Below are 24,448 nucleotides of genomic sequence, written 5' to 3'. Positions count from 1 at the left end.
TGGGTAGTAAGTCACAATTTCTTTGCGTTTTCCTGATATAGAAATTTTGGAAAAGCCCTTATTCACTCTAGTAGCCAGTAAAAGAGAACGTAAAGTTGTAAGTCATTCAGTAAGTTATAACTTACAGAATTACCGCGAGTAAAAGTTTTCTTTTACGTCTTTCTTTCCGTAGGTATTTTTACTTTACTGTCTGAATTTGATTTGTTATTTGCATAGCATTTCTCAAATCTGCATGTTTTGGATATTTTTAATCGTATCTATTGCATACGTGTAGATCTGAATACCACAAAAGCAAGCTGTCTATAGAAGTGTGTGCGTGTTTTTTCTTATAGCAAAGCTACCTTAGGCTATCTGCTGAATCCATCGAGGGGAATCGAAGCCCTGATTTAAGCGTTATAAATTCATAGACTTACAGCTGTCCCGGTGGGGAACTGTCTATAGAAATGAAAACTAAATATTAATCCAGTAATGAATAAAGCTAATTTAAAATTATATTATCCGTTGTAATAATTAAAGCGCGTTGATTTACCACACACAAAACCGATAGAGGTCTAAAGAATTGTATGGAACTACCAGTACATTACCTAATTTTGCAGTAAATTAGTTTTAAAGTTTGAGAGTTTTTATTAATACCGGTTATAAGAAAATAAGATAATGTTTTGTTTTCATAATTAATTTTTTGTTAGTCTTTACAAATACTATTCTAAAGTTAGCTACATCAGATATGAGCCCGAGAGAGTTGTAGACAATAGGTGAATAACGTTATAAACTTGTGTTTATTAATATTACTAGTGCTGCTTGATGAAACGTAATTTCTAATTGCCATATTTGTTAAATGTTAATTTGTATAATTTGAACACATTCATTCAACTAAAGATAAGTACAGAAATGGCTTATACAATATAGTGAATAGTGTATGATTAGGCTAATTAAACTTAAAGCTAATATTAAATCTTTACTAACACTTTTATTGGTAATACAGTGAAATTTCTAAGAAATGGCGACTCAGTAAATTAGCCTTATAATAATCGTAATAAATCTTAGTATAATTTATCATGCAGTATTTCGCTTTCAGTTATAAAGAAATGTACTTTAATATTTAAGTGTTAACATCGTATAACTAAAAAATTAGCCTAGAGTCCAAACAGACTCGGTGAGAGTGCATTAACAACAGAATAGTTAATTATATTTATAAGGTAAGTTTAATTATATTAGTATGAAGAGGGTGTCTTCAGTACCAAATCAAATGGTAATAATAGTATAGGGAGTCTCAAATAAAAATTTAAAAACAAAATTGCTCAGATACCAAAACTAAATATATTCCCATTTAACAAAATCTATGCCCAGTGATGTAGGCTAACTGCTTGTATTTATTTTGATAATATGCCAATTACAATGGAACCCTAGTAATTAAGGCCAGAGGAAAAAAAATATTACAAATTAACCTTTCATAGTTTTCAAATTTCATGGGTGACAGAAATATATGTAATTTTTCATTCTCAGTGTAAGGTAATGGAAAACTTACTTTAAGATATTGATAGAGTATTTTACCTTATAAAATCACTTTTTAAATGTATACCAAAATTTTAATATGAACTTCACCAGATATTAGATTTGTATGCCTCTTTAATTTTTCCCTTGAAATAAGGCTGTGAATTGGTTAGTGGTACCTGTTAAAACAAATGAGAATTTTAATATTAAATTTCTTTTTGAAAAGAAATCTTTGTAAAAAGATTAACAACTGGTTTGATAAGGCAAAAAAGATGTATACTATAATGAGAAGAAAGAGTAATGTAATAAGTAATTAATTTATAGAACACTTCTTTATAATTGTAAGAGTTTATTTCTTTGATATTCATGTGTGATGACGTGTTGAGTGATGATACATGTAGCAGCTGTGTGAAGTCTTAATAGGATAAATTTATTTCAGATATTACTTTACTGTGTTACGTTGTGTGAAAGCAGTTCTATCCCTTAAGGTTATGTTAGGTATTTCCCTTCCAACATACCATAGTGGGAAAATGTGCTCTTAATTTCTATATATTTGAATCACTGATTGTAGTTGTGCTGATCTTGGAAAATATATCTGGTTTTGAGTATTAAACCACTAGTACTTTGTTTTATTATGAGTTACTTTGGTATTCTGTGCATTTCATTTGGCTAAGATAAAAGATGTTACAGAATATATTTGTGAATGTATACTAGTTGTGTGTCGTTACATACACCTATAGCCATATGCTGAATATGTACAGAAAAATGTCAGAACTGAAGTTATTTTGTGAGATTTTTGTTCACAGTTTAAAATGCAGGTGAATTTACTTGGTTTTTGAATAGAAACATTATGAAAGAAAATAGGATGTAGACTTTCAAACCATAATATTTTAAACATTGATATGACTAAACTAACTGAAGTGAACAAGTTTTAAATGTATGATGTTATATTTTTATATAAACTTGCCAGTTATGTGAATTCTTTTATTTAGAATATTAAATCAGTTTAAATGTTTTTCAGTTAGATAAAACATTGGAGGAGCCTATTTTCATCAGATATTCAGCAGTTTCTACCAACTTTTATAGAAAATAAAATGCTAGGAGTTACATCCCCAATTAACACTGCAAGCCCAAAACCAATAGAAATACAGAGAACAAAAGAACTTGAGGAAATCCTGAAACAGTATGGATTGTTTGAAACAGATGAGGAACTAACACACAGGTTCATATTTATTAAGTTACATTTCATGTTCCATAGCAATTTTTATAGTTATTGTAACACTAGAAAAATGTATCACAATAATATATGCTACACATTCTTGCAAGACATCAGTAAATTTCATGTTTTAAATTAAAAATCTTCAGAATTTTAAAAATATATTAAAGCCAACAGTTTTGTGTGAAGATGACTATTTTGTGCAGTTGTTAAACTTTTGTATTTGTGCAAAAACAAAGAAATAAAATAGCAGAAACGAATATGAAGTTTATAATTTAATTTATTAAAGTCAGATTTTATTTTTGTGTGACATGGATTTTTTCTTTTACACTCAAACTAAAAACTAGTTCAGTTGTGAGGCAAAGGTACTCATTGCCCATAAATTCACATTCTCATGAAATTGGTGATTTTAAGTTGTGTAATGTTAGCTGTCAATTAAACATCCTTCTTTGATTACACTGTAGGATGGAAGTATTGGGAAAGATCAACCAGTTGGTAAAAGATTGGATTAAAGAAGTCAGCTTAAGAAAAGCAAGTATATTTCCAGTAGAATAAGTATGTGTGTATTTGTATGTGAAATTACCTATGATGTTTTAAGTACCTTTGTAATATTTTAACATGCATAGAGACACACAGTTATGAATGACATTATAGACTAAAAATAGAGGGCATGAATTTTCTCTGTTTCCAAGCTTAATTGCTTAATGTGTTAAGAGTTCATTGTTATTAAAAATCGTATGGCCAGGTGGCTAGGGTAATCTGAGGTTAGCAAGTTTGAATCCCCGTCACATCAAACATGTTAATCCTTTCGGCCATGGGGGTGTTGTTATATTTGGTCAATCCTCCTATTTGTTGGTAAAAGAGTAGTCTAAGAGTTGGTAGTGGATAATGATGACTAGCTGTCTTTCCTCTAGTCTTTTAGTACAGATAGCTTTTGTGTAGCTTTGCTCAAAATTTAAAAGACAAACAAAAGGAATTAAAAATCTTAAGCTTTTCAAGGAAAGGTGCATTTGTGAAAAGTGCATAACCTTTATAAAAGTGAAAATTAGGTCATTGATTTTCTTGGAGCAGGATAGGAATGAGATGGATAAGTTCCTTTGTTCCTTCTGGGTTATGCCACTGTCCTGGCTCCTAATCTTCAGTGGTGTTAGTCACTTTTTAGGATTTATAGGATGTTATATTCATAGCAGATAACAGGAATACCCAGTTCTTGGATCCAACTACAATGAATAATGTAATATTTTATAATATTGAGTTTTTAGACCAAGTAGTTGTAGTTTTTTTCTTTTACATATGAAATTGTTTATTTGCAAGTTAAATAATATATGTTCACATATACTATTCCCTTATTGCAGGAAGCTTTGTTTTGCTTCTAACTTCAATTTTTATTTATACATTTTATAGTTATAAACTTCCCTGAGATTTTTATATTCATAAATTGATTTAATGTACTTTTTAATAAATAGTTAAAACATTTAACAAGAAGATTTGGCTTTGTTTAAATGTTTTTCAGTGATGAATTTTGTTAAACTGAAAAATAATCCTTAATTATAATGCTTCATAATGTATATTCTGGGCCTGAAAAATATGAACCTGACCATGATAAATGTATCGGGTACATCTACACCTATATACTCTGCATAATCCTCTTGGTGTTGATCCCTGTACATGGTGAGGGGACCTCCAAGGAAAGGTTCTGTTCTTTCAGTTTACCTCCTCTGCGATTTAAACATCCACCCATGTGTTTACCATGCGTGGCAACCTGTGAAGGGAAGGAGAGGATCCTGATGGTTAAGGGGTCCAACCCTAACACACCACTTTGGCCTTGAATTCCTGTAGGTGGTCAGTAAGCTGGTCCACTTGGGCTAGGATTAACCAAGTACCAGTGTTGAATGTTCTCAACAGGTGTTGTAAACATTGTATCTGATACTGGTGTTTGGGTATAGTGCTCACAAAACCCTGGCTTTGTTGCAGTGTCCTTGTTTGGAATTGTATTGCATCCCCTCATAGAGCTTCATGGTGGGTGGGGTCAGTGGGCACCAAAATATCCTTTTTTATTTTTTGTATGGATCATCCAAATAAAAACTTAAATGAAATGGAGAAAAAACAGTCCATAGGTAAACGACCACATCTTGAAGATTCTGAGCAACATCTGTAATATTTGTACCTCATTTTCTTATACTACATTCTTTTTCAGACAAACCTTTAGGGCAAATGTCTCCCTTTTTTATTCAGAAGGGACTAGAGGGTCTTGCTGGCTCTGCAAAGTCAGTAAAGAAGCTTTGCTCTGGTGACATATTTGTGGAAACATCCACATATCAATACATTGAACTCTTACATTCAAAGGCAATTGGGGATATACCTATTTAGATTACGCCTCATGCTACTTTGAATTCATCATGAGGCGTTATTGTTGAGAGGGATTTAAAGAACATCCCCAAGTCAGAGATTCTTGCTGGTCTGGTTTCTCCACCCAAGAAGTGAGGCATATCTCCACTTGCAAAGATGGAATTATTATGCCAATCCAATGTCCTCATTCTGACATTAACATCACCACGTCCACCTGTCACCATTAAGGCAGATTATCTTAATTGCAAGGTTTGGCTATACATTCCAAACCCTCTCTGATGTTTCCAGTGTCAGCAGTTCAGTCACTCACAGATATTATGTCATGGTTTCTTGGCATGTGCTTGTTGAGGTAGCTAGGACCACAATGCTTATGAGTGTGAAATGGACCCTCATTGCATCAGTTGCAATGGCTCTCACCTGTCCTACTTTCTTTCTTGCCCAAAATGGTTGGAATAAAAGAAGTGCAGCATTTGAAAGTTTTTTTCCACCACTTCATCTTGGACACTGCTGCTGCACTTCATTTCACTTCTACAGTGGGAGTGCAGATGGATCTCTCTGTGACTCCAAAAGAATCATTCTCAAACCAAATTAAAAATCTTTTGACTTCCATGGGTAAAAAAGTTGATGAATCAATGTTAACACCCATCTCTCTCCCTAACATACATGCCAGCAAACCCCAAGATCAACTTCCTTTGGTTCTGAGTACGGGCATTTCCTTGAGTACATCTTCTCCCACCACAACATGCAAAAGGATCAATACTTCACATCCTCAGTTGCTGGAATCCTCTTCCAGCAACAAAGTTCTGCCCAATTAACCCAGGGCAGGATTCCTGGAGGTCGACAGACCTTCATCAAATAAAGACAACAAAGAAAAAAGACATGGTCATAAACAGAAGGGCTCTCCACCCAATTCGTCTACACATAAATAAAAATGGCCACCTTGATACAATGGAACTGTCGAGGTTTATGTTTTTATCTGGATGACATCAAAGCACTGATTACTTCCTAACATCCTGTGTATCTTTCCTTACAGGAAACATTTCTGAAACCTACAAATACAGTCACCTTTTGGCAGTTTTCTTTGTACAGAAATGACAGGCTGTATGATGGACAAGTGCATGGAGTGGTGGCACTGTTGGTTGATTATCATGTGCTTACCCTGTCTTTGTTACTCGACACACCCTTGAAGGTTGTAGCCATCCATGTTTCCTTGGGTCATACCATCACTGTTTGTTTTCTCTACCTGTTGTCAATCAGACCTTGATGCTTTCATTGAACAGTTGCTGCCTCCCTTTTTAATACTGGGGGACTTTAATAGACATCATCTCCTGTGGGGAAGTGCTGACGTTGATGGGAGGGGTCACTCCATAGTGTATGCTCTCTGATCACAACCTTTCTCTTTTCAGTAATGGTTCTTATACTTATTTTCATGCACCTAGTCAGTCCTTTATTGCTATTGATCTCTCAATTTGTTCCCCTTCACTATTCTTCTACTTTTCACGGAGGGCTAACAATAACTCACAAAGCAGTGATCATTTTCCTATAATATTTAGAGATACTGGACTTGGTCGATGCCACCTGACCTGCGTGCCTCAGTGGAAGCTGGATCAAGTAAACTGGCCCTTTTTCACTGCTCTCGCATATCAATAGATGACTTTGTGACAGTAGTAACTGGTTATTATACAGGCAGCTGCTCAATGTATTCCTAAAACCTCAACACGCTTTCCACAATATCCTCATCCGCAGTGGAATTCTGCCTGCCACATGGCACGGAAAGATCAATAACGCATCTGGGATACTTTTCACAGGTGTCCCACATTCTCACACCACGTCTCTTTCCAGCAGGCCAGTGGACATGCTCAGTTGGTAAAACATCAAAGCCAGAAGGACTCTAAGATTAAGTTCATAACCAGCATATCTTCTACCACCAGTTCCAATGTTATGTGGGACAAGATTCAAAAGGTCAGTGGGCAATATAATTCTGTCACCCTGTTGATCTTACTTTCTGATGGCCAAGAAGTAGCTGATACCTGAAGCATCGCCGATACTCTTGGTGGAGACTTTTGGCAGGTAGCTAGCACTTCTGCTTCTTCCTCCACCTTGTTAGCCATAAAGATTGGGGCAGAGCGATCACCTCTTTCCTCTCAAGCTGATTATTTCCATGACTATAATCATCATTTTACACTGATGGAACTCGAACTGGCCCTTCACTGGTCTGGCAGTACATTGGTTAGACCTGATGATATACACTATGCAGTGCTGCACCATCTATCTCCTGCTTCGTTTGCTGTTCTTCTGATTGTTTTTAATCGGATCTAGCAGGAGAATGTTTTTCCTGATGCCTGGTACCAAGCTGTTGTTCGACCTTTTTCTAAGCCTGGGAAGGATTCCAAGATTTCTTCCAACTTCCATCCAGTTACTTTGATGAGCTGTTTCTGTAAGACCTTAGAGAGGACGATTAATGCTTATTTTGTTTGGTTCTTCAAATCAAACAACCTCCTCTCGCCAGTGTAGGTTCCGATGACAGTTCTCCATCATGGACAACCTGATTCAACTTGAAATGTCAATCAGAGAAGCCTTTCTCAAACAACATCTTTTATCAATATTCTTTGACATTGAGAAGGCTTATGATACAACATGGAGGTATGGCATTTTGTGAGACCTCCATATATATGGGTTACGTGGCCATTTTCTCATTATTAATTTTTTAATAGACAGGCGATTCCAAGTTTGTGTGGATTCAACACTTTCCTGTTCTTTCATACAGGAAGTTGGAGCCCTTCAGGGCTGTGTTTTGAGTGTCACACTTTTCAGTATAAATATTAATGCCATCACTGAACAACTACCTCTTACTGTTGCAAATAGGATTTATGTCAACGACTTTCACAGCTTCTGTCAGTCATCGAACATGAGGTATGTTGAGCTGTAGCTACATGCTGTCCTCAATTGTTTACTGAAGTGGACCACAGCAAATGGCTCTAACTTCTCTCTTTCTAAAACTGATTGCATGCACTTTTGCCACCAACAGGGTGTTCACCCTGATCCTGAATTCTGTATCAGTGAAATTGTGCTGCCTGTGGTTTTGAGACAGTTTTTGGGGCTTATCTTTGACCGTAAGTTGACCTTTATACCACACATCAACCAGCTATGGGTAAAACATCCTCCGTATCTTCTGGTTCACCATTTGGGGAGCAGATTGATGTTCTATGCTAAATATATGTCTTGCTCTTATTGGATCAAAACTAGACTGGATCACTGGTCTATGGTTTTGCCAGGACCTCAGCCTTAAAGATGCTAGACCTCATTCATCATCAGGGACTTCAGCTCTGTACTTCCCTAGTTCAGAGCTTATACATAGTCTCATGAGAACCTCCTTTGCTCCTCTGCCATTTGCAACTGTCTTTACTGTATGCTTTTAAACTTCTTTCCTTACCAAAGCATTCCAACTGCAGTTGTGTTTTACTTCCTTGGTGGGCCATGATTTTCCAGAACAGACGATCTGTCATTGCTTCTTTTGGCCTTCATATCCAGGTACAGCTGGATGAATTGAGTTTGTCCTTGGATAACATTGCTGTATCCACTGGTCAGCCCATCCCACCATGGCTTATTACAGTCCCCAAATGTGGCCTATCTTTAAGTCATCTGAGGAAAGCAGACACTCCTGATTGGAAATACTGTCTGCTATTTGCTGAAAATCCTTTGAACCATCCTTCCATTCCTGTTTATACAGATGATTGAAAATCAGGTGAATGTGTGAGCTCTGCCATAGTTTGTTATGGTTCAGTGGTTGCATGCAGAATCCCCTCTACAGCTTTTGTGTTCACTGCTAAACTGTATGCTATTTCTCTTGCTCTAGATCACATAGAAGCTAAGCGGTACTTAAATTGTACTATTTATACTGACTCGCTTAGCTCTCTATTAGCCCTGGAATCACTTCACATTACTTCTCAACCTGTACTTACTTATATTCAAAACCGACTGGCCCATTTCTCTTTAACATCTACTTCTATTCAGTTTTTCTGGATACCAGGCCACCTTGGTATTCGTGTCAACAGGATCTCCAACACTGCAGCTCAATCTGTCTGCTCTGGTACTATCACTGCTGTGCTTGTTCCATACATGGACTATGCTCCTGTATTCAAAGCTCGGCTTCATGTCAGTTAGCAGTTGACTTGGAGTGAGCAATGTGAAAACAAGTTTTTTCAAATAAAACCATCTATTGGACTCTGGCTGTCTTGCTCCATAAGGGTCAGAAAGAGGAAGTTGTTCTAACTAGACTATGCATTGGTCACAGTTTTTTAACTCATAGTTTTATTTTATCTGGGACTGATGCACTAATGTGTTGGCTGTGTAACACTCAGGTCACAATAAGCCTCATTTCACTCTCTTGCCATCGTTGAGAATTGTTACAATGGCACCATTTTAAACATGTTTTGTCCTAATGTTTATCCATAACGTCAAACAATATTATTGGTGATGGTGACACTGTCCACTTTAGAAATGTTTGTTTTTTAAAGGCCATTAATCTTTTTAATACTATTTAAGTTTTTTAATTTATATATTAGACCTGTTTTAACGTGATTTCCTTTTAAGAATCAAAGTGCATCTAGTTTGATTTGAAATTAGAAAATGGCTGTAACATCAAATAACTCGAAAGCAGGACTGGAAAGGCCAACTTCAGGTGACTAATGCTGCTGTTTGAACTACCCATCAGTCATTCTGGCAAATTATTAAAATTACAATTATGCTACAAGTCTTTTAAAACTTGTAGACTAGATGTATAAATTGGATTTAATGCTATTCATGTTTTTAATTCAGAAATTAACCCGTACCTTGTTTTATCTTAATGTCATTTTATGAATTTTAATAATTTTACTTTAATTTTAACATTTTACTGGATATTTGGTGCAGATAACCTAGTTGCTTTGCACCATAAAACACCAAACCAAACAGCCAACCAACAAATATTTGCATAGTATATGAAATGTTTTATTTGAAATGGCAAAAAAGCCCAGATCTGTTAGATACTGAATTTAGTTGGGTTTTTTTTTCACTCAAGTCTGTTGAAGTATATGTGTTGCACATCATTTCTTCATTAATTTAATGTTGCATCTACTTGGTTTATACAAAGTTGTCAATATAAATATTTATCCAGCTTTAAACCTTTTTTTAAAGAGGGTTGAGTAACTTTTGTATATATTTACATATACTTTTTTTAATTTCAGAATATGCCTCTGAATGTTGCTGAAAGCATTGGTGGAAAAATATTTACTTTTGGGTCTTATCGCCTCGGAGTTCATACCAAAGGTAAGATGATTCATGAAAGTCTGTTCTAAATAATGAAAAGAAATATAGTTTATTAGGAGTGTTATATATATGTATGTGTGTACATATATATGTGTGGTGGATTGGTTTTGATAGCTAATTTTATTACCACAGCTAGATATTAATTAACATCATTATGCCCCATCATTCAGGTTTACTTGTATAGCATTAGTTTTGATTGAAGTTTTTCTGTAGTAGCTGAATTTATGTTTTTCTGATGCTTAGTTTATCTGATGCAAAAGATATGTTATTAGAAATTTTCATAATTTTTCAAAGTTATTAAGTAAATTTTCATTGAATTATGTTTGAAACTAAAGTTAATTTGTATTATTTTCAGTAAATTTTAGATAATGAAAATATGAACTAATTTTTCCAGGAGCTGATATAGATACCTTGTGTGTTGCACCACGTCACATTCACAGGTCAGACTTCTTCACCTCTTTTGTGGAATTATTAAAAGAGCAGCCTGAAGTTCAAGATCTTAGAGTAGGTTTTAGTGCAGGTTTTAGTGCTGTATTGGCTTTCCAGTTAACTCTCTCTACACATTCATGGTCAGATTGATGGATCACATGATCACTTTGTACTTGTTAAAAGTTGTTATAGTTTTGATACTACTAACCTTTAATATGGCATGTATATCTTCACAAAACTAGACAGAAACTCAGTAAACATTACAAGTCTTTCACATACAAAAAATGATATTTTTAATAGCATTTGTAACAAACTAAAAGATTTATATGTGAATATATCAGGTTTTGAATAGTCAAAGTGAATAGTCAATGGTTCAAAGTGATTTTCATGTTAAGATTAAAAATATTTTTTTCATTTCCAAAAATCTAAAATTTCTTAAACCTTCTAAATTCACTTCAAAAGTTTGTTTCAGGCAATACTTTACGTTCTATCTTTTATATTCTCTAACCTAACACTACAAGGTTGGTCAGTTTGACTGACCTCATAATCACCCACAAAAAAATCAAAATAAATTGAAATTACCTTCGTTTTTTTTTTATAATGAATTCAGATAGTGGCATAAAACTATGTTCGTTTATCTTAAGTAGCTATAAACTTGTAACAGTGCACATCTATATATACTTGAATTTTATTGTTTTTTGAATTGTGTATAACTACTGTTTGTGCCACTGTAAGTTGTAAATCACTTGGGATCTCATGCTGTGCTATCAAAATAAATTACCCATGAGCCTTCTTCAGGCTACTTCATGTGTGCCTGATAAAATATTTTTATTATTTATTTTACTTAACCTAACTTTAGCTAACCTAAAGAGATTTTTGCTTTTACAATTTTGTTACTCTATAATAATAAATAAATAATAAGCTTGTAAAATAAGAAATAAAGTACTTACCTGGGTTTTTCTTTTTTTCTGTTGATGGTAATTAACCCTAATTTTTGTACACTAATGGTAGTAAAGCACTAAATAATTTTTATTCAGTTAAATAATCCACCAGCTCCAGCATAGCTGGGTGGTTAAGGCACTCGACTCAAAACCTGAGGGTTGCGGGCTCAAATGCCTGTCACACCAAATATGCTCGCCCTTTCAGCCGTGGGGGCATTATAATGTGATGGTCAATTTCACTTTTCATTGGTAAAAGACTAGCCCAAGAGTTGGCAGTGGGTGGTGATGACTAGCTGCCTTCCCTCTAGTCTTACACTGCAAAATTGGGGACAGCTAGCACAGATAACCCTTGAGTAGCTTTATGCAGAATTCCAAACAAACCAAATAATCCACTAAAGGACAGAGAATAATAACGTAAAAAACAGACTATTTACCATATCTATCTCAATTTTTCTTTCTTTCTAACTATGTGACAAGAACCATTACAAATTCATTCAAATTGATCAGTGTGTTTCTTATGAGAATGAAGCTTGTACTAAAAGAGAAATTGGGATTTTTCTGATAGATGAAAATTTTGACTTTCTATTGGTTATAAAATAGATAGTAAAGATATGAGAAAACTATTAACTCTTTCAGTGAAAGTTTGGTCCCTGGGACTGACCTCATAACCATTTTGTGCTTGTTAGAGTTTTCATGCTATAACTTTCAAATTACTATGCACAAAAATTGCCAGATTACCAATAATTATTACAATGCTTTCATGTGTAAAAATCATATTGTATATTAAGTCTTAAGGTTTGGTAAATAATGTTATTCTCATGCCCTTTATTTCTTTGTGTTGGATGGCAACATGTAAAATAATTTCCATTTTAAGAATAAAAATCGTTTCATGCATCATTTTTTTTTTAAATTTCACATGCAAAATCTTCATACTGTACAGATAGTTATCAAACATTTCTAAAGAAATTTTTTTATCTGTTGTATTTATTAGTGAATCACTGACAGGTGCAGGAAATTTGATCTTGTAACCAACATAAGTTAGGAAATAAATATAAATTATGTATTTTTTTATTCTAAAATGACAATATATTATAACATATAAACATAAATGTTTAGACTAAATAGCTTAAATTGTATAACATTATATATTTATTATATTGATTTTTCAGCCTTGCCTGGCTAACAATACAGAAATTACAATGATGTGGCACAAGTGCACTCATGTTACCAAATCCAATATTACGAAACTGATCTTTAGTCTCTACAAAGTAACTTGTGTTGGTTGTGTTTTAGTGTTAGTATTTTGTAATATAGTCACATTTTTGATTATTATACATTGTTTGTGTATCTAAATTATTTTTATATGTATTCTTAAACTTATTTTTCCTGAAATATAAAACTGTAAACAAGGAAGAAAATCATTATCTCTTCTAGTTATGACCTTTGTACTTGGTTACTTCTTATAGATTGATAAACGTTAAGAAATTTCACAAGTGAAGAATGTGTATGAATTTTTTTTTTTTTTTTTTTTTTTAGATTTTATATAGACATTCGAATAACCAAAAAATAGTTACTATGATGATACTGTATAAATACATTATAATTTATCAAGATTAGTAACTAAGCTATATTTGGGTCTAAAAAATATGAAATTTTGAACAGCCTAAGGATTCAACATACCATCATGATGTTTTGTCTTGATAGAAAGAGAGAAAACCATTATATTTGAAAATGGCTGAGAATGCCATTAAGGGACATTCTGAGCTTTCAAATGGTTATTTTCATGTCCCGTATAGAAGTAAATGTACATAAGGAACCGTTTTTAAAATTTGAGAGGTGAGCTAGACCTGTTTGATTCAGTACCTGAACAATACCTCAGTAAATATAAAAATAGATGATTCTTATTTTATGTCTTCATTATCAGTAATCTTAGTTCCTAATTTGTACAAAATAAGACTTTGACATCACAAATATCTAAACTAGTGCTGTATTCAGTGTACCAAGTGACACAAAAATTGATGTTTAGGTGTGATTTTTAATATTAACTTTCAAATTATAAAAGTTAACTAATATATAATATGAACATTTAAATTATCTGCAATTTGATACCACACTTAGTGACATAAATTCATAAAATAGAGTTCAATAAAATTTTGAATTCAAGTCATCAAACACAATATGGCTTTTGGCTTGTGACCAGTATGGGAACATTAACAAATCCTTGAAGAGAGGATGTGACAGGTAGGTATCACAAGAAGGTTCTGATTTTCTACTTGATAGCTATGTAACCAAAAGAGATTGAAGGCTTTAAATATTATGGTTTATCTGAATGATGGAAATTTTATAGTGGTTAATTCATGTAAAACTGTACTTTTTATAGAAGGGATGTCTAGAGATATAATGTCTTGCATTTCTCATATTAGAGAAAATTCAGGATTTCTTTCAATATTGCTTTATATACTATTAAAGTATGGATTATTAGCAATGATTTTATGGCATATTAATTGGTATAACAAAAACAAAAATTAGTTTAATTAAACTTGGAATGTGAGTCACTTAACTACCTTGGGATAAGGCTAGATGATTTTAGCTTGATTATGAAAAAGTATACATTAGACTATAGAAAATATTTACGTTGTGTAGATAAATATCACCCAACATAACCAGGTGGTTAGAGTGCTTGACTCACAATCTGATAGTTATAGGTTTGAATTTCTGTTCAACCAAACATGCTTGCCCCTTTTAGCTATGGGAACATTATAATGTGATGGTCAATCTCACTATTCATTGATTAAAGGGTAGCCCTAGAGTGCACAGGGGATGCTGATGCCTCATTGCTTTTGACTGATAAATTAGAGATGGCTAGCACAGATAGACCTTGTTTAGCTTTGCGAAATTCAAGACAAAACAAACCATAATAATATCTTCTTACCTTATTTAATAAATACTAACTTGTTTCTTAATTTGTACAAGTGTTACTTACAGTGAGTGGTATAATACTCTTCTTTTGAATGTTACAGGCAGTTGAAGAAGCTTATGTTCCTGTGATAAAAATGAAATTTGATGGTATTGAGGTAAACAATGTGCATATTTCATTAATAGTAACATTTCAGTTTTTCATCACTTAAATCTTTATTAGGTTAAACATAAGACTATTGCAAATGATTTTTTAACATTAAATCTTTAATAAAAATTATAATAGAAGTAAATATAATAATAGATTAAACTTAAATTTTCTTGAAAGCTGCAGTAACAATACTGAACATGTATCTGGTATATTTTTGTTAAACGTCTGTATAATTTTAAGGTTTGAATATTTACAAGATAATTTAACTTATAATTTATCTGTTTATTTTCTGTTTTTTCTTCTGTCATAAACTTTTTGTCTGAAAGATAACATATATTCATTTTACAAAAATAAATTCAGTATGATTACTCCATGACTTAAAGAAAGATGTTCATGTCAACTATATCTTGTGTATATACAATTTTTTCTCTCTCTTAAAGCATTAAATATATTTCTGTTTAATTCATTACGTTATTCTAGTTGGATATGTTGTTTGCAAGGTTAGACCTGAAAGCCATTCCAGAAGATCAAACTTTGTGAGATGTGAATCTTTTAAAAAATTTGGATCCTCGATGTGTCAGAAGTCTAAATGGTAAGAAATTTTCTGAAGAAAAAGAAAACAACCTAGGATTGGTTCATTAACAAAATTGTTAAATTAATTATATATATATATATTCTTTTTTTGGCACTTTGGTGGCATTAAACCATTAGCTTATACTAAAACTTTATTAGATTTTGCTAAAGTACTTTTAATGTAAGACAGTGTTGAATTCATTTATCAGCACTTAACTATCATTTATGTATTTTCTTATCTTAACTTTTTCTTACAGAGGTTCTAATAAAATAAACTATCTCAATAGAAGGAAGTTATTCTATGTTAACTTGAAATTATCAATTCATTATCATGTTCACAACATTTACACTTGCAATAGCTTATTACCAGATGGGAAAGAAATTAATTGATGACTTGTAAATAAAATTAGACATTTTCACGTTCTTTTTCAGTCATAGAACTTTTCATTTGGTATTTACTTTGGGTCTACTAACACGAGTGTATCCAAACAGATAAAAATGCTGTTTCTCATTTTACAGATTTGTACACATTAATTGTAGCCCACAAAGAGGAAGTGTTTATCTTAAAAGTCATATTCTACATATAAAGCTATGTTAGGTAACAATGTTTGTCACTGACTAGCTGGGCAAATAAGAATTGACACTGCTTAAAAATGTAGTTTTCAGCAGGTTATAATATTTACAACTTGCAATCCTAACAGGTGAGTATAGTCTGTGCACTAAGCTGAATAAACTTAGGTTTTTCTTTTCAAATGAAGGGAATACAAATTTTAAAATGCACCAAAAAGTGTAAATATTTCATAACTGGAGAGAGACTGGTATTAAATTTTGAGTATATTTCATGTTTCATTTCCTGGTAGTAGTTATCAAGTACTCTTTATCCTTTAAAGTGTAAAGTTTAAAAGATTGTTATATATTTAAATAAAACAAAAGTAATATGATCCCATACTCCAGTTCTCTCAAAAGAAGAATTTTTTTGCTTTGGAATCAGTAATGGTATGATATGTTTCAGGTTGCAGAGTAACTGATGAAATTCTTAGCCTTGTTCCATGTATTGAAAGTTTCAGGCTTTCTTTAAGAGGTATTAAGCTGTGGGCAAAACGTAAGTAGTGTCATGTGATCAGTGTTAAGTATTGTTTAAATATTATATAATTTTAACATGAATGCATAAAATTCAGGTATAATAAAATTTTGTACTGCAAAATGTGAAATACAAAATTGACACCTGAGGGAGTGTATGCTTTTACAATAAAAATACAAATAAAACCTAACAACTTAACATGTTACATAGTATACCAGTTCTGCCAAAGAAAATTATCAGGTTTTTGTTTTAAATACTTGCATAGTACATTTATATGTATTTTTCATTAAACTGTAAGATAAGTAATTAAGAATAATCCTTCATTAATATTTGCAGCTACATGTAGATTATATATTTGAAATTATACTGATAACTCATGACATAAATTACCAGTGACTGACATGAAGAATGAGATATTGATGACTTTTTGAGGTGCCATAGGAGTTTGGCATTCTCGAATGAGACAATTTTCCTGGTGTATTTCACAATCTTTCCTGTGAAAATCTAATTAGCTTTATAATTTTCAAAATTGAAATTGAAGATGAGAGTAGAAATGGCAAACTTACAAGTCTTTATTTATGTCTGTGACTATTATTCATGTGTTTTGGTATGCCATATTGTCTGATTTTCAATGTGTAAATATAATAAGACTGTTATGTTGCTTATTTGTTGAATAATAATGAAAATACCGTTGATCTCCCTTTATACTAAATGGTCCTTATTTGTATGTTACAGATATAGAATTTAAGGTACTTTTTCAGGTGGTGACATTTTTTTTAACATGAATTACTAAAATATCATGACACAGTTTGTTTTTAAAAGCTGATTGTTATTTTGCAAAACATTTTTATCATGGAAAACTCAATTTTAAATATCTTTAAGCTGTGGAATTTTTAATATATTAGTTGTTCTTTTGTAAATAAAAAGTCAAGTGTTTAAACTTTTGTGTTTTTAAGGTATTTGTCTTATTTAAAACACAATGCTGAATTGTTTTACAAAAATCAATATTGATGCAGTACTTTTTTTTCCAGGTCGGGGTGTCTATTCTAATGTTTTAGGTTACCTTGGTGGAGTGTCATGGGCCATGCTGGTTGCTAGGACTTGTCAACTTTATCCAAATGCTGCTGCAGCTACTTTAGTTCAAAAATTCTTCTTGGTCTTTTCTCAATGGTTAGTTAAAAAACATAAAGTAATTTTCTTTATGAATAAATTAATTGCAAAATATGTTTTGAAAACCAATATTTGGAGAGAAGCTTACATAGCTTTAAACCTGTACATGTTTTGCTTCATGAGAGCTATGTTTGACTATCTGCCAATATTGAAATACATTTAAACCTAAAACGTTTTTTAATCCACTTACATTAGCATTTTAGAGTTTTGTTGATTACATTTATCATCAATTGAACCATTTGAGATAGGTCAAGGGTTAAAGGTCATGTCATCACATTCGTTGACTTGTGTTCACAGTTTTATTGAATTACTATTTTATGAATTTATCCCCTTAAGTTTGATATCTAACTGTAGATTATAATTCCAATTTTTACACTATACATCATTTAATTAATTAAACAAACACACCTAAACATAGGCTTTTGTGTGTCATGGTGTATTGAATGCAGCACTGGTTCAAATTAGATGTTTGTTATGTCAAAATACAAACTCTTTGGTTTTGTATTATTTAGGAACTCAAAGTACTGATATTTAGGAGCTAGAATAGAAAATAAAAGCTTTTATCTTTTCTATTTTCTGAGCTATCACTATATTTAGTGAATCAAACATAGTGCCCTCCCAATCATCTCTTTCCATTTTTAGAAATGGTCTCTTATATATACATACTTTTATATGACATGTGAATAACCAATCAGAACTTCAGGATGTCCCTTTAGTGATTTTTTTTTCAGCCATTTTGAAATACAGCTGCTCTTTCTTTTGATACAAACATTCAAGCTGGTGAGCTGAATCTTTAGTCTGTTTGCAATTTCTTTTTTCTTTTTTTTTATAAATACAAATACACCTTAGTTATTAAACTTGAATTATAATGGAATTCCATGTTACTGATAAAATAATTTGTTTTTTTTTGTTATTATATTATATATAAATAAATAATACCTATATACACTGCTGGCCATAATCTTAAGGTTAATGAACATAGAGAAAAAATATGCATTTTGTGTTGTGAGACTCAACCACTTATTTGAGTAGAGCTTTGAAAAATGAAAATAAGAAAAGGGAAAATGAAAATAAAAAACGTTTTTAGCATTTAATTGGGAAAATGTGAACACTATGAAATCAGCCTAAATACTAGCTTGTTAAAAGTTTAAGACCATATGAAAAAAGAAGTCCTAAACAGGGTAGGAAATGCCCAACAAGAGGTCTCAGTAGTGAGTTGCACGGCCGTCATTGCGAATAACTTCAAACATTTGCTTTGGCATGGTCGATATAAAAGTTTCCAGAAGGCTGGCTGGAATGTTATTCCAAGTGGTGAAGATGGCTTCACGAAGATCATGCGCTGTTTGGAATTTACATCCATTTCTATAAACTTCCCTTTACATCCACTCCCAAACATTTTCAAAAGAATCATGTTATTCACCATGAAAAAGTTCTTTGTCCTGCAGGCATTGTGGATTGCAGCATTTTCCTGCTGAAAGATTCAGTCATTTCCACACAAGCGAGGACCTTCAGTCAATAAGAATGTTTTCTCCAACATCCCAGTGTAGCCAGCTTCTGTTTGATGCCCCGATATAACCTATTGCTCCGTTGTTCCACGGAAGGAGAAAGCACCCCTGATCATGATGGAACCTCCTCCACCGTGTCGTGTAGAAAATGTCTCTGGTGGGATATCCTTATCGTGTCAGTAACGTTGGAAGCCATCTGGAGCATCCTGGTTAAATTTTTTCTCATCAGAGAACAAAACCTTTGTCCACTTTTCTATGTCCCATGTTTTGTACTTCTCAGCAAAGTTTAACCGAGCTATTTTGAGGTGTGGCCTATGAAGACATTTAGAGTTTTTAAAGCCTTTCTCTCGTAGATGCCATCTTATTGTTCTTGAGCTGCATTCTGTGTCCATAAGGGTCTCAATCTGATTTGATGATCTGCTGGTGTCTTGCCAGACAATCCGTTGAATCCTCCTGTTCAATGCCAGGGAAAATTTTTTTGGGCTAACCACTTTAAATTCTCATTCCATATCCCTCAGGGTTTTTTAAGAAATTTGCAACAGCAGTTTTACTATGCCAAATCTCACCAGTGATGGCACTTTGAGAGAGACCTTGCTTTTGCAGCTCGACAATTCTGCCACGTTCAAACTCTGCCAACTTTTTAGCCTTGGCCATGTTTTTACCCAATGTAACACAGGAGCTGTCAGTGGGAGATGTAGACAATGCTAATGCTTGAATACAAATGACTTATCTTTGTCACGTGTTTACCAATTAACTCTTCGTTGCAGTATGGTCTTAAACTTTTGACCAGCTAGTATTTAGGCCAATTTCATAGTGTTCATATTTTCCCTATTAAATGTTAAAAAAGTTTTTTATTTTTATTTTACCTTTTATTATTTTAATCTTTCAAAGCTCTACTCAATAAGTGGTTAAGTCTAAAAATGCAAAAGGCAATTTTTCTTTATGATCATTGGCCTTAAGATATTGGCCAGCAGTGTATATAGATATATATAATTTACATGGATAAATATAAAACCTTAAAAAATTTTGTTTCACATCCTTCATATGTTAAATTTCTCTAGGCTTAGCAAGCTAAGGTAAGCAGCAACCAAGTACAAAGGTCATAATCACATTAAGATAATTGTGTGCTATATTTCTTTATTTACTGTTTTATGTTTTAAGACAAATAAGCTTAAGGACATATTTGTAATTAGTAATAATCAATATACATACACAGTTTATAATAATTGAAATGTGACGTATTTTTCCAAACACTAGTTTACTAAAACACATATGAGACAGGTTATTTTGTAGAACTAAAGTCAGTTTTATATTATTAGATATAGTAACATAAGTGCATGTGTGCTTTGTGATTGTAACTTCTCTATTGTTAGTCAGGCACAGCTGAAAGGTCTGTATAATAGAAAATAATATATATAAATGTATAATATTATAAGATTGAAGCTATTTACTTTAAACATTTATATTTTTGTTTTATAATCTGTGGTCATTCTAGAACAAAAAAGACATGATTTGTATTGATTTCTTAATTTATATGGTAGTTACAAGATCATTCAAATTGACTGAACCCACAAATAAATGTTTTAGTAAAAATAACATAAATATGATGTTTTTTCTTAAGAAATGTTTAATAAAACTGTCCAGATACTATAAGAATTTCACATTAAATTTGAAAACTTTCTGATATATACAAGTATGTTAACTTGTATATGAAAATTAAATGAAAATTTAATTTTAATGAAAATTACTTTCATGTTGGATAGGCAACATGTAAAAATTAAAAAAAAGAAAAACATTGCTTAACAAACCATAAGACTTAACAAAAAAAAATCTGATATTTTGCATATGAATGTCTTGTAATGTTTATTAACAATCTGCTAAAGTTTATGAACATACACTTACTAATTTGAAAGTAATAGAATGAAGGCTGTAACAAGCACAAAATGTAATGAGATCAGTCTCAAGGACCGAGTCATAACTGAAAGAATTAAAGAATAGTAGGTGCAGTTTTAGAAATGGGCTAGTTTTCATATCTTTTAATTTTAAAGCAACTGCATCAAAATATGTGATACATGAATGTTAACATGAGAAAATTAATGTGAATATAAAATTCTTTGTATAAAAATATTCACCATTTGAGCTCAATGGTGGATACTTAAGTAATTTCAGTTATATAATTTATGCTTTATATAATGGATCAATCAACACTCATTTCTTTAAATTTCTGCTACCATCTTGCTTGTTATGGCAAGAGAAAATTAGTCTGTGTAATGGTTTGATCTCACTTGAATAATATCAATACTGTACATGCTCTCTGTATTTTGTCATTTATTTTTTAAAACACAGAAAAAGAGAATTAACATTTTTATATTAATTATCTGAATTTACCCAGAAATTTAGAATTTCCTTCATTTATTGTTTGACTTGGAATTTAATATTATCTTGATATATAGTTTATTTTTCTATTACTGTTTTAAATGGAACATGAGTATTACTGATATTTTTGTTTCATTTAGTTTTTAATATGGATTATTACTGTTACAGGACTGTCTATCTTAAATTTGATGTAAACCAAAGCTAATCAGTAATGTATTGATAGAAGATGATGGCATAGAAAAGCCTTTAGAGTTGTCTAAACATCACCAGGTACCCTTACATTGCACATAGCATTTTGGTCTGCTTCCTCCCATCCTTCTCAGAGGTTCAGTCTTTACACACTGGATTTTGATACCTACACTGAGCAGAGTTTAACAATCCATTAGCATTATCCTTAACAGTGAACAAACAAATGCTCTAGTCTTTGTATATGTAAGAACCTGCGTATGTCTATAGTCAAATAAAGATATAATGTTCTGGTTTTGCATTGCGTCTATAATTATGTCAAAAGGACACTAGTTTATAAAATACTAGCCAACTATTCTTATCTGTGCATAGTAAGCACTTCATGTAATTAATTTTATACTAATGTATTACTCTGTTAGGCCACTGATTATTTTTTCCTTATGTTTATGCTTTACATAACCCCTACTGCAACAGACATGTTTATTTGCACTTAAGTATTATTATAGGTTGAAAATGTGTTATTACTTGCTCAAGTTTTACCCAGTTAGGGTTTGTATTTTGCTGTACCACTCCTATAATGTACTGAGACTACATGCAAGAAAAGTATTTAAAAGCTGTAAAATATTAAATTATCAAGAGAGTTGCCAATGTTTTTTTAATATTAGTTTACAGGTTCTGAATTGAAGAAATAAATACATTTTGTATATTCAGTTAGCTGTTGCAACATTCAATAATAAGTCTTGTGTAATAATTCTTTTATAGGCCATGGCCAAATCCAGTGTTACTGAAACAACCTGAAGAAAATAAACTAGGTTTTGCAGTATGGGATCCTAGGGTATGTTTTTAAGTTATATGTAGATTTGTTTAAACAAGTTCTTTGACACCTTTAATAAGAATTGGTTTTTGTTAGTATATAAACTTCAAGTTTTATCAAAAGCATAACATTCTGTGACATAACCTTGTTTTAAAATAAGTTACATTTATGTTTACATAGGTAAATGTAGCAGATCGTTTCCATCTTATGCCTATCATCACTCCAGCATATCCTCAGCAGAATTCAACTTTTAACGTTTCAAGCTCAACAAAGGCAGTGATGCAAGATGAATTCAAGAAAGGTATGCTAAATTTTAAAATAATGACTTAATATAGCTGTGATATATAGTAATTTAATAATATGGGAATGCAATGGATACTTACAAGCAATAAATCACACTTTCTAAATTCTGAACCTTGAAAACTATGGGTTTTTTTTTCATTATTTTCTTCAGCTTTACATATTCAGTCATATCCTGTTTATTTTTTAATGTCATTGAGCTAAATGAGACTCTTGCTCTTTTTTCTTCAATTTTTTACCCATTAGAATCTCTTCCAGCTTTCCCTCAAATCTCATTATGTGCCCAAAGTAGCACATCTTTCATTTCCTCTATATTTCATCACTTGTCTCTATGTATTTCAATACATCCTCATTAGTTTTTATATGAAACTGATCTTCATCATTCAGTGGATAAAATCATCAGTTCTCAGACAAACCATAATTTTTATTATTTCAATTTTATTTAGTTACAGAGTTATCAAATAGAAATTTGAACCCTTCCTGCCACATCCACCTATCACATCATCACTTCCAGGATTTGTTAATAATTCTCTTACCTATAACCAATAGAAAGTCAAGATTTTCTCTATCAAATAACATATTGTATAACGTTATAAGCAGATAAGAATCAGTTTTACTTATAATACATGATTCATTCTTGTGGAAAACTTGACAACTATTTTAGATGGCTGACCATTCTTGTTGCATAGTTAGGAAGTCGGAAAAATTTTAAGAGTTAGAGAATATTGTCTACTTTTTCATGTTGTTAGTCTGTATACTCTGGTGCATTATTTAGTACACAACTACCATTAGTATAAAGAATGTAGGGTTAAATTTCATCAAGAAGTGACAAAAAGAAAAAGAAGATTGGATATGTAGTTCTTTATTTCTTGTTTATATATTAGTATTATTATAAAATAAATTATAACAATATAATAAATATTTCACGAGGCATTCACGGGAGCAGCTCATAGGTAATACAATTAAAGCGTAATTTGCAACATATAATGGGGTGTATAGTAATTAGATGGTTCAAAAAGCAGTAAAACAATAACATTTAATTATAAATAAATTTGTACTGTTATGAGTTTAAAGCTACTTAGAATAAAAAAATGTTTCATGCTACATTTGAAGTCATTCTTGAAATTTAAATTTATTTAGATTTGGGTGGGTTACAAGGTAAGTCGAGTTGAACAACTTTGTAAAGAGGTATAGTATAGAAAATAACAGATAAAATATGAAGTTTTATTGAAAACAAACATTTGAAATGTATTTAGGAGATTTTAGGGATTACATGAGATTTTTTTAGATGAAATAAGGTATTTTAAATCTTAACATGAAATAACTTTGCTCACAAATATTCAAAACAAATACTCAATATATTAATGTACAAACCCTTATATTAGTTTATTAAAAATACGTCACCTAAAGATATGATTCTTTTGCATGTGAAAGACACGTTTGCCGAAAGCCTTCCAAATTTTTCTGAGGTATGCACAATATATTGAAAGATAGAAATATTAAATCTATAAAGACTTTAAACAAGTACAAAGAGGTCACATAGTCTGTGAAATTAAACAAGCCGATGTCAAGAGATTTAATCTGTGGCTTGTTATTTAGACAGAAGCAAGCTACTTTCAACCAAATGGTCTTCTGAACCATAG

General features: G+C 31.9%; 1 pseudogene across 1 annotated transcript in view; it reads left to right on the top strand.

The window, feature by feature from the left end:
* Positions 1–546: 546 nt before the first annotated feature.
* LOC143254492 (poly(A) polymerase type 3-like) overlaps positions 547–24,448 on the top strand; it is a 46,231-nt pseudogene continuing 22,329 nt past the window's right edge. The window contains exons 1-11 of the transcript XR_013030224.1: positions 547–752; positions 2,517–2,713; positions 3,172–3,238; positions 10,282–10,363; positions 10,758–10,867; positions 14,754–14,807; positions 15,281–15,392; positions 16,386–16,475; positions 17,486–17,624; positions 22,454–22,526; positions 22,686–22,806. The product of XR_013030224.1 is annotated as a poly(A) polymerase type 3-like (transcript). The remainder of the gene's footprint in view (positions 753–2,516; positions 2,714–3,171; positions 3,239–10,281; positions 10,364–10,757; positions 10,868–14,753; positions 14,808–15,280; positions 15,393–16,385; positions 16,476–17,485; positions 17,625–22,453; positions 22,527–22,685; positions 22,807–24,448) is intronic.

This window comes from Tachypleus tridentatus, chromosome 1 (assembly GCF_004210375.1).
Source record: "Tachypleus tridentatus isolate NWPU-2018 chromosome 1, ASM421037v1, whole genome shotgun sequence".
NCBI classification, from domain to species: Eukaryota; Metazoa; Arthropoda; class Merostomata; order Xiphosura; family Limulidae; genus Tachypleus; species Tachypleus tridentatus.
Note: the sequence above shows the minus strand (reverse complement) of the source record. Positions and strands in the feature narration are given on the sequence as shown.